Here is an 11953-nt window from a genome sequence, read left to right as displayed (position 1 = left end):
TAGTAAAAGCATTATGTTGTTCACCTAGTAGAAGATTGATAGTCTCTTAGTTTTCAACGATTCAATTTATACATCAGTCACCAAGATGACTATTTGTTTTGCTGGTCTCTGCTCACTTAGAAATCTGCACATAATTCTTTCCCAGAATATTGTTTGATATTCTTAGTTTCCAGTGCTGTTGTGATTTAGTGCCTTTTATTTTTTTAAACCTTCTTAAGCAACTTGTAAGCGAGAAAGTCAGGAACTGTGAGCCACCTGCTATCTTAATTTGACATCTGGTCTCACGGCTTTCAAGCTCCTGTACTTCAAAGCCCTTTTACAAGTTAGTGAATCACTGTTGTTATTTGGGTCTTTGATGGAAAGGAATTTAGACAACCAGGCTTAAAACCACCAAGACATGCTTTGTACATGTGACTTGGTCAAAATCAAATAAAACAACTCTTTCAGCATTGGGTTATATTTTCCATAGCTAGGGAATCTAGACAATAACTATATAACTCATTCTTAGTTTGATGACTACTCCATCAGGGCAAGTAATGTGAATGAACAAATAATAACCAGCTATATTTTAATCCAGGAGATTACTTTCTTCTTCAGTCCTGGATCTGAAGTCATTTCCACACTAAAATAAAGATGAAGTCTCTTTAGATCATTAACGCAAATAATTTCCTCTTAGTGTATAGAAGTCTACTTTCAATTACCCATTGGTGAAGGGAGATAGGGTCAAAGAAACAGCAATAATGTAGATACCCGTTTTAACCACAAGTTGCAACCTTTTTTTCAGAACTATCTTAAAAGCTGCCTTATTGTTTTGAAATGAAACTGCTTTCATTTCCCCTTTTGAATGGAATGAAATAGACCAAATGGAAACAGCAGAAATGAGAAAGAAGGGGAGATAAAAGAAATCTGCTTCTTTTGCATTCTTTAGAATGCAGAGTAGCTCCTGGCATAGAGTAGATGCTCAATAAATGTTTGTCAAATTAAGTATATAACCTGAGCATTCGGGATAAGAATTTGGTTTCTTTGTCTTGCCTGAACACAGGAGTTTTTACTCCTAGAAAATTTGGTTGGCTAGAAGAAAAAACTAGTGCCTTGAAGAAGAAAGTAACTGATGATATGTTGTTTATAACTGCAGTTTGGCACAAGGCAACTGCATGGTAGGGCTGGGGGAGGGATATTATTCGGAAGGGCCTGCTCGTATTGATGGGTAAGGAGACTACAATAGTAACCCAACAGGTCAGTCAAGCTAGGGGCTGGACTTCATCAAAATGGAGCCAAATGCAAATATCAAACAGGTTCACACTGTTAGATATAAACCTTGTACACTTTTCAGATTGCCTCCCATCCTCCTTTCTCTTTATGGTTTGGTGTCACACCTGTCCTACGTAGCGTGTCTACCGTGTCTACCTCCAGATGTAAATGGAAGGACCCTTTCTGGAGTGTAGGACCTGGTTTTTCAAAAGATGACACAACCCCGAAGTGTGTCTGAAGAGGTTAGTCAGCTTCCTGCATGTAAACGTGACCAAAAAGAAACGGGAGGTAGGAGTCTTCCCTGCCTCCTTCCCTTCAAGGCTTGCTACAGGATGTTTGCACATTTTCTTGAGAAGTCCTCTGTGTTGGGCAAATATGGCTGCTGCCTGGCCATTGTGCTACTTTTTCTCCTCTTGCTCTCACTGTTCTGGTTTTTCATTTCCCAACTAAAGAATCAACCTTTCAATTCTTCTTTTAGTTTCTACTTTCTAAAGGATTAAGATTAAAATATTGACTGCCTTAAAGATTGCTCATCCTGGGCTCCACCTAAACACTTTCCTTTTAATATTTTCTAGCTCTAATCCAGTGACATAAAGAGAGAAGTTCTTCCTTCCTTCCTCAGAAATCATGCTCTTCTCTTACTTTGCATTTCTAAATAAGTAATATTTATTATAATGTGGAAGAATTTCCCTAAGGAAATATGTGTGTGTTGGGGTGAGGGGGGTGTGTAAATTCTATCCTGAACATCATAATTTCCTGTTGCATCTAAGAGCTGTTGGACAATACCATGTATTCTAACAAATGTGGAATTAGAATCCAGGAATTGAGATAATCCAGAAAAAATGGCTGAAGAAATAATGGCTGAGACTTTTCCAAAATGAATGACAGAAATGAAACCATAAATCCAAGAGTCTCAGAGAAAACACACACATGTGCATGCACACACACACAGACAAAATACCACCACTGTTTCCAAATATACATACCCACGTATATCATAATGAAACTTCAGTAGTTTCATTATGAAAAGACAAAAGTCAATTTTTAAGGTCTGAGCAAAAAAGGAACATCACATACAGAGGAGCAAGGATATGAAGAACAAAGAACTACAGTGAACTACAGTGCATACTTTGTCAGAAACTATGCAAGCCAGAAACTAATAGAGGAACTTCTTTAAAGTGATGAAAGAAAAATATCTGTTAATTCTGTACGCCTGAAAATATGTTTCAAACAATAAAGGGAAAATGAAGATTTTTTTGTTTTGTTTTGTTTTGTTATTTTCCTTCAGATAAGAAGGACTTCATTTTCAGAAGACCTAGTCTATAGGAAATAGTAAGAGATATTCTTTATGGAGAGAGACTATGAGAGCAGATGGCAGCTTGGACTTATGCAAAGAAATGAACACTGAAAATGGAAGCAATGATGGTAAACTTAAGTTTATTTAAAAGTCTTAAAATTGCTCTAAAGCAGTGGTTTTCAGCTGAGCGGAATCTCCTTCCTTTCTTTTCCCTCAGGAACACTGGCAGTATCTGGTGACCATTTTGGTTGTGACACTGGACTGGTGCTACTTCTGTCTAATGGGTAAAGGTCAAGAGTGCTGTTGCACATCCTACAGTGCACGTGAAACCTCACACAACAATTATCCAGTCTAAAATGTAATGTTGCTGATGTATCTGAAAGATAACTGTCTAAGGCAAAAAAAGTAACAACGTACTATGCAATTATAGCGTATGTAAGTGTAGAAGGTACTAGCACAAAAAACGAGAGGAAATGGGACTATAGTATTATAGTGTCCTTTCTCTATACAGGAATTTCAGGGCAGAAACTTGGTAATTAAAGATGTGTATTTTAAGGGCACATTGGTGGCTGGGGCAGTTGAGTGTCAGACTCTTGGTTTCCGCTTAGGTCATGATCTCAGTGTTGTGAGATGGAGCCCTGCCTCGGAGTTCCTGCTTAGCCAGAGTCTGCCTGAGATTCTGTCTCCCACTCACACTTTGCCCCCCACCCTGCCCATGAGCTCGCTCTCTCTCTCTAAAATAAAAGATATTTTTAAAAAGATGCTTATTTTATTTTATTTTTTAAAGATTTTACTTATTTATTTGACAGGCAGAGATTACAAGTAGGCAGAGAGGCAGGCAGAGAGAGAGGAGGAAGCAGGCTCCCTGCGGAGCAGAGAGCCCGATGCGGGGCTCCATCCCAGGACCTTGGGATCATGACCTGAGCCGAAGGCAGAGGCTTAACCCACTGAGCCACCCAGGTGCACCAAGATGCTTATTTAAAAACCTAGGACAGCACCTCAAAATTAATGGAGATAAATGGAATAATAAACTCAATTAATAAAGGATAAAGCTGAAAAGAAGAGAGAAACTAAAGAACAGATGGGACAAATATAAAACTGCTTGCAAGATGGTAGATTTGAATCCAGCCATTTCAAAAATCCCGTAAGATTCATTTTATGGGTCCTTCATTACCTTAATATCAAAGATATTATGAGAAAAGAAGAACCTTATACTAAATCCCTCATGAATATAGACATAATTATCCTCAAAAAAATATTAGCAAATTGAACCTAGCAACGTTTAAATAAATGATATTGTGTAATCAACTGAATTTTATTCTGAGCGTGCAGTACTGGTCAATACTAAAAAAAGAATCAATCTATGTAAGTCACCATATTAATGGTTTAAAAAAAAACCCACATAATTATATCACTAGATGCAGAAAAAATATTTGACAAAATTCATCATCTGTTCTGGATAAAAAGTCTCAGCAAGCTAGTAAAAGTGCATGTATAAAAACCCTGCTAACATTACTCTTAATGATGAAAGACTGAATTCTTGCCCTGTAAAATCAATAACAAAGCAAGAATGTCATTCTTACCACTCCTATAATTTATGGTACTAGATATCCTAGCCAGTATAATAAAGCAATAAAAAGAAGTAAAAGTTATACAGATTGAAGGAAGAAAGAAATCTTGTCCCTATTTGCAGATAATATGCTTATTTATAAAATCTCAAGGAATTTGCAAAAAGGTTCTGAACTAAAAAGTTTATAAAAATTGCAGGATGCAATGTCAACATATAAAAACTAGCTGTATTTCTCTACACTAGCCAAAGTCAATTAGGAACCATAATGTAAAAATGATACCACCTTCAAGCAGTATGTACTGGTATAAAAAGAGACACAGATTAGTGGAACAGACTAGAAGACCCAGAAATGAACCCACAACTGTATGGTCAGTTAATCTCTGACAAAGCAGGAGAGACTATCCAATGGAGAAAAGATGGTCTCTTCATTGTTATGGTGTTGGGAAAACTGGACAGCAAGATGCAAAAGAATGAAACTGTGCCACTTTTTAAAATCATACACAAAAATAAATTCAAAATTGATCGAAGACCTAAATGTGAGACAGAAAACCATTAAAAGCTTTGAGGAGAACACAGGCAGTAACCTGTTTGATATTGGCTGTAGCAGCTTCTTACTAGATATAACTCCTCAGGCAAGGGAAACAAAAGGAAAAATAAAGTATTCAGATGACATCAAAATAAAAAGCTTCTGCACAGTGAAGGAAACCATGAACAAAACTAAAAGGCATCCTATGGAATGGGAGAAGATATCTGCAAATGACATAACTGATTAAGGATTGGTATTCAAAATCTGTAAGGAACTTCTAAAACTCAATACTCAGAAAACAATCTAATTAAAAACTGGGTAGATGACATGAATAGACATTTTTCCCAAAAGACATCCAGTTGGCTAACAGACACATGAAAAGATGCTCAGTATCAATCATCATCAGGGAAATGCAAATCAAAACTATGACGATATATCACCTCACACTAGTTACAAAGGCTAAAATCAACACAGGAAACAACAGGTGTTGATGAGGGAATGGAGAAAGGGGAACCCCTCTTACATTATTGAGGGGAATGCAGACTGGTTCAGCCACTTGGGAAAACAGTTTGGAAGTTCCTCAGAATGTTCAAAATAGAATTACCCTATGACCCAGCAATTGCACTACTAGGTATTTACCCAAAGGATACAAAAATACTGCTTTGAAGGAATACATGCATCCTGATGTTTATAGCAACATTATCAACAATAGCCAAAATATGGAAAGAGCCCAAATGCCGATCAACTGATGAATGGATAAAGAAGATGTGGTATTCATATACAATGAAGTATTACTCAGGCATAGAAAAGAATGAAATCTTGCCATTTGCCAAGATGTGGATGGAGCCAGAGAGTATTGCTAAGTGAAATAAGTTAGTCTGAGAAAGAAAGATGCCATATGATTTCACTCATGAGGAATTTAAGAAATAAAACAAATGAGCAAGGGGGAAAAAAAAAAGAGAGAGAGGCAAACCAAGAAACAGACTCTTAAGTATGGAAAACAAGCTGAGGTTTACCAGAGGGGAGGCAGGAAGTGCTGGGGGAATGGGTTAAACAGGTGATGGGGACTACTGAGAGCATATGTGATGAGCATCAGGTTTGTGTGTAAGTGATGAATCACTAAATCCTATACTGAAACTAATATTGCACTATATGTTAACTGGTTGGAATTTAAAAATTTGGAAAAAGGAATAAAAATGATATCTCTTACTAAAACTCTAATAAAATGAAATACATAAGTATAAATCTAAGAAAACATGTATAAAATCTATTGTTGAAGCCTATAAAACTGATGAAGGAAATCAAAGAAAACCTAAATAGAGAACATACAGTGCCCATGATTAGAAGATCCAACATAGTAAAGATGTCAGTTCTCCCTCAGATAATCTATAGATTTAATGAAGTACCCATCAAAATCCCAGGGAGGTTTTTTTTGTTGTTTTTTGTTTTTTTGTAAATACAGACCAGCCGATTCTAAAGTTTATATGCAAAGGCAGTAAATGCGGAGTAACTAAAACAATTTTGAAAAAGAAGAATAAAATTAAGAGAAATCTCAGGGGTGCCTGGGTGGCTCAGTGGGTTAAGCCTCTGCCTTCAGCTCAGGGTCATGGTCCCAGGGTCCTGGGATTGAGCCCTACATTAGGCTCTCTGCTCAGCAGGGAGCCCCCTTCCCCCCTCTCCCCCGTGCCTGCCTCTTTGACTCTTGTGATCTCTGTCTCTTAAATAAATAAATGAAATCTTTTAAAAAAATTAGAGAAACCTCATGACCAGATTTCAAGACTTCTTATAAAGTGAACAGTAATCAAAGTGATATGGTATTGGTGAAGGGATAGACACACAAATCAATGAAACAGGCTAGAGACCCAGAAATAGACCTGCACAAACATGGCCATTTGATTTTGCTGAAAGGGTAAAAGTAATTCAGTGGAGAAAGGATCGTCTGTTGAACAAATGGTGTTGGAATCATTTATCATTGTAAAAAAAGGAAATTTTATACCAGAATTAAGTCAAGTGGATCATGGATCTAAGTGTAAAACTAAAAACTATGAAACTTTTGGAAGAAAATGTGGGATCCTAGATCCCCTTCTCTTCGTTCTAGTCAGAGGGAATATTTTCTTTCAGACACCATTGCTGCCACCTCCAGGCTATCCTAAAAGTATGGCTTCCTGACTGGGACTTGCTTTAATGCAGGGCAGGGAGAATAGAAAGAAAAAATTGGGTGTTCCAACATTCTCTATCCCAGAGGGCGCTCTGTTTCCCGTCTACTAGTCAGAGAGAGAAGGTTTCTCTTGGAGCTTTTTTCAACACTCCCTGTGCAGTCACTAGATTCAGGTTGCCCAAGAGTCTGAGCTGGGGGATATGGAATAGAAAAAGCCAGGAAATTTGCTGCCATCTGGATTGGTCTTTAGGATTTGATTTCCCTCCCAAGTATGCTTGCTGTTATTTACTCATCAGAGTCCCAAGATGCTTGCTTTATGTATCCTGTCAAAGGACCTTTATTATAATTTGTCAGATAGGGTAGAATGTTCTTATTCCATCTCCATGGAACTGGAACCATTAATTCTGCCCTCCTCTTTTTTTTTTTTTTTTTTTTTTTTAAACACAAGAAGTCAGTTTTCTTTTGCTGGTAATTGGTTTGAAGTGTGATCCAGCACCAAGATCTAGACACAGAGATGTAAACGTGGCATCTGTTTGAGTCTTCTGAGAGAGATATTTCTCCCTGACAACAAGAGAGATCCAGGGAGAAATTCCACATTTCTTTTCTCTCATTGGACACTGTTGTATCATGACATGATGCTTGGGAACCATGGCTGTTATCCTGCACTTCTGAAAGAAAAGCCAAAAAATTATACAGAAGCCAAATTGGAACCCAGACATGTTGATGGGCGAATTAGCTGAACCTGGAATCAGCTACCTTTAGACTTTTACTTGTGTGAGATCATAAGTTCCTAATTTTGAGTTGATAGTTTATTTACTGATTAAAAGATTTGACATGTTGAAAAGACTGATGTTTTTGTATTTTAGAACGGTAAAGCCAAAAAGTGAGTATCCAGCCTCAAAAGAAATACGGACTATGATGGAATTATTCTTGGTTCTTTTGTGAACTTGGAAATATGTTGTAATTCTGTTCTTTATGTTTCTTTATTCACCATTCAGAAATGTTAACAGGATACACCTTATGTGCCAGAAACTTGTTCTGGATACTTATAGTACTAAGATGAGCTAGAAATGGTTGCTGCTTTTGCAGGGCTTATAGTCTAGTGGGGTGGGGGGTAGATGTATAAACAAGTGCTGTGTTTAAAATGTAGAGAGGTATAAACTAATCTTTTGCAGGGCTTATAGTCTAGTGGGGTGGGGGGTAGATGTATAAACAAGTGCTGTGTTTAAAATGTAGAGAGGTATAAACTAATATATGGTTACATATCAAATTATTTAGGAATATAAAAAGAGCTACTTTTATGGAATAGTTTTTCTATTCTATGAGAAATATATTTTTTTGATATTTGAGTATGGTACATTTATGTCAATTTTAGTTTATCGGCAGTATAATATGCTTCAGGTTTGATAATGTGAGACTCGGGGGGAATATTTGTTCTTTAGAAATAGGTCTGTGGTGTCCCTTGTATATTGTCCCCTATATCATGTGCTTTTTCACAGTGGGTTTGGACTATTAATACAAAGCCAACTCCAATTTTTGTGTATTTTAGTGCTTTAAATATAGCCCAGATAAGCATATTTTCAGCCATTTACTACCTGTCTGCTTTGTACACCCTACAAATGCATCCAGCTGTCTGCTAGCTGTAGATAAGACCAGCCATGTAGCTATGAAGGGCCCCAAACTGCTGATACCCTTTTAAGCTCTTCAAACCCAGAGACTCCCCAACCCCCCACTGTGCTGCTGAGTGGCATCACTTAATCACATCTGTCCTCTCATGGATTCTCTCTTCTCTTGGGGTTCTCTTGCCCACTTTCCTTTCCAGGAATTGGCCCCACTCCACTGACTTTTGGAAGGTCTCCTGCTGTGAGAAACTTTCCCTCTCCTGTAATCCGGTCCAAGCTGCAACTAATAAAGCTTATTGTGTTGTGCAGCACCACATCTTATGGTTCTGTTTTTGCCTTGATCAACCCCCACATCCTCAATCTCACCATATTTCTCTGCTATTATTTTTATTTTAGTGTTCATTTATTATTATTTATTTTTTTAAAAGATTTTATTTATTTATTTTGACAGAGAGAGAGATCACAAGTAGGCAGAGAGGCAGACAGAGAGAGAGAGACGAAGAAGCAGGCTCCCCGCTGAGCAGAGAGCCCGACGTGGGGCTCTATCCGAGGACCCTGAGATCATGACCTTAGCCGAAGGCAGAGGCTCTAACCCACTGAGCCACCCAGGTGCCCCTAGTGTTCATTTTTTAAAGTGTACTCTTTGCAGTTCTGTTTGTATGTCTACTTGGTAAATCCTTCTGCCCCAGGCTGTCCTTCTCAGTGAGTCCGTCCATGACCTCATTTTCTGGTAACAACCTGCCCTCAATCCTCCTTGTCTCCCTGCATTTCCAAGTCTCCCTAATTGTGCTCTATTTTCTTATTTCCCTAGTATATCTCCCCTTCTAACATACTATATGCTTTACTCATTTATGTTTATTGTTTATTGTATGTCACCCTCTGTTAGAATATTATTTCTTCAGAATTTGAAGATACGGTTTCATTGTTTTTTCACTTTTAATGTTGCTGATGACAAGTCAAGATGATTCTTAATCCTCAGTAGGTAACCTGGTTTTACTGCCTAGTGGCCTTTAGATTCTTCTCTTTATCTTAGAGTTCTGAATTACATAGAATTTTTTACAGATACAGGCCTTGTTCTTTCTTCCTGCTTAGTACTTAGTAAGCATTTCATTTTGAAGACTTCAGTCTTTTTTCAGTTTTGGAAGTTTTTCATAAGTATACACACACACACACACACACTAATATAGCACAAACACACATATATCACTCTCTGTGTGTAAATAACCTACATAACACACATGCATATACATATACATGTATCATTTTCTTTCTATGTATGTAAATATAATAATGTACCTCCTTTCATACACCTATAAAATTCTGTGTATATTATATTTCTTTCCTCCCTGCTATTGTAGACCTTATAAATCTGTTTTCCATGCAATTCAAGCCTTATTTCATATTTCTCACCTCTTTTTGGTTGTGTTTATTTATTAATGCTTTACAGAAGTGTTCTTTAGTTCAGTTTGATCTTAATCCATTATGCTATTTGCCTATTTATTGAGTTTTAAAATATCATATTTTTAATTTCTAGGATCTCCATTTGTTATAGTTTCATAGAAGCCTTTTCTTATTTCTCTGAAGATATTAACTTATTTATTTTAAAATTTTCTTTTCCTTTGTGTTTTAGGCTATTTGTTGAGTTTGGCGCTTTTTTTTTCATTGATTTTCCTCAAATGTTAAGTGATTCTTATTTGGTTGCTCATATTTTTATTTGGGATTATCTTTTTTTTTTTTTTAATGCCTATTGGTGGCTCTGAGAATAGAAACCTGTACTCAGGTGTTTTGGGGGGAGAGGGGGTGCGTAGCCACTTAGGTTGTGTGAGACCATAATCTTCTGGGTGTTGTCATTCAGAGATTGTGAGTAGAGCTCACTGAGCCAACTGTATGTTCTGAGGCCCAGATCTTGGAGGAAGCTGTACTCACTGCTTTCACTTAAACCAGAGCCATCTGCTTCCTTTCCATTTTCTTCTTCCATTGTTGTCTAAGGTGGAAGTATAGCATTATTTTGGTCTCTGCTCTTCAGTTTTCAATTTCAACATTTCTACTCAGACTGTGATTCTCAACCTTGGTTGCACACTGGAATCACCAGGGTAGCCTTATAAACTACTGAAGACTTTGTTCTACCCCCCCCCCCCCGAGATCTTGATTTATTTGGTCTGGGGAGCAGCATGGGCATTGGGATGTTCTTAAAGTTCCCCAGCTGATTCTAATTTACAGCCAAGATTGCTAACCACAGTGGTAGGAAATGGTGTCCTGCAGATTTTCCACTAAGTGTAGAAAAAGTTCTTCATGGTTATCTTGGGGCAGAAACCTTTCTTTTATTAATTTTTTTTTTTAGGTTTGTTACTTTCTTTTTTCTTTAAAAAAAAATTTTTTTTTAAGTAAACTCCACACCTAGCATGGAGTCCAGTGTGGGACTTGAACCCACAACCCTGAGATTAAAACCCGAGCCAAGAACAAGAGTCAGACTTTCAACAGACTGAGCCACCCAGGCGCCCTAAAGCAGAAGCCTTTCTTACCTGTTGCCCATTGAGAAGCAGACCGAAAGGAAGCTACCTGTACAGCACTTTATAACGCATCTCTAATTGATCATCTTGTTTGTCCCACAGCCCCTTCTTTTTTTGTTTCTGCTGCCTCTAACCTAACTGGAAGTATTTAGAATTGCTTCATGTATTTTTTATTAGTTGCTGTTTTTATTTTTTCTTAGTTGCTTTGGGTTGGAGTTTCTCTATTTTTACTTTTTCTCTTATACTGCCATCAGTGATGCTCCATTTCTCAAGATTATTCAAAATTTCTGGTCCATCAGTTTATACTGTATTATATGTTTTTTAGCACTGTCGTAAATTTTTAAAAGATTATTTTTCCTGTCATTTTGGTGGATTTGAAGAGGACTGGATGGACAGACCTATGCTCACAATTCTATCAAATCTATTCTGTCTTCCAGTCTCCTTCTCCCTTTGTGTTTTCCCCCAATCTATAAAATGAGGAGAGAGATGTTTTACAATCTTGCACAGTGATTCTATTTTTGTTTTATATAATTTGATGCTTTTATATGAAGCATAAAGGTTCATGGCTATTACAGACTTTATGTAGATTTTGCTTTTTATGAATATAAAATGACCCTCTTTTCCATGGAAACCTTTTTGCCTTGTATTAAATTTTGTTTGAGATAAACAGGGCCACGCTTGTTCTCTTTTTTTATTTCATTTATCTGATAAGCCTTTGTTTAGCCTTTAAAAACATTTCTTGTCAAATTAATGTGTTTCTTTAAGCTTAAACAGCATGTGACTAGATTTTAAAAATCTCTTTTTAAAAATATTTTTTAATGAAGAATTGAAATAATTTAAATTTATTATCATAACATGTATATTTGGCCTGGCCTCTGTCATCTTGTTTTATATTTTTATATTTTATTCTTTCTCATTTTTTCTGGATTTATGTCTTTCTACTTTGATTATTCTGCTTTGTTTGCTTTCACCCTTTTCCAGTGTTCTGAAAGATAAACCTCCCTCTTACAATTTTTGTC

The 11953-nt window shown here is 36.9% G+C and overlaps 1 long non-coding RNA gene across 1 annotated transcript in view; it reads left to right on the top strand.

The window, feature by feature from the left end:
- The first annotated feature begins 2543 nt into the window (after window positions 1–2543).
- Window positions 2544–11953, top strand: part of LOC122889904 — a 59309-nt gene continuing 49899 nt past the window's right edge. The window contains exons 1-2 of the long non-coding RNA XR_006380994.1: window positions 2544–2676; window positions 2766–2832. This is a non-coding gene — a long non-coding RNA (uncharacterized LOC122889904). The remainder of the gene's footprint in view (window positions 2677–2765; window positions 2833–11953) is intronic.

This window comes from Neovison vison, chromosome 11 (assembly GCF_020171115.1).
Source record: "Neovison vison isolate M4711 chromosome 11, ASM_NN_V1, whole genome shotgun sequence".
Classification (NCBI taxonomy): domain Eukaryota; kingdom Metazoa; phylum Chordata; class Mammalia; order Carnivora; family Mustelidae; genus Neogale; species Neogale vison.
This window is presented reverse-complemented; position numbering and strand designations above follow the sequence as displayed.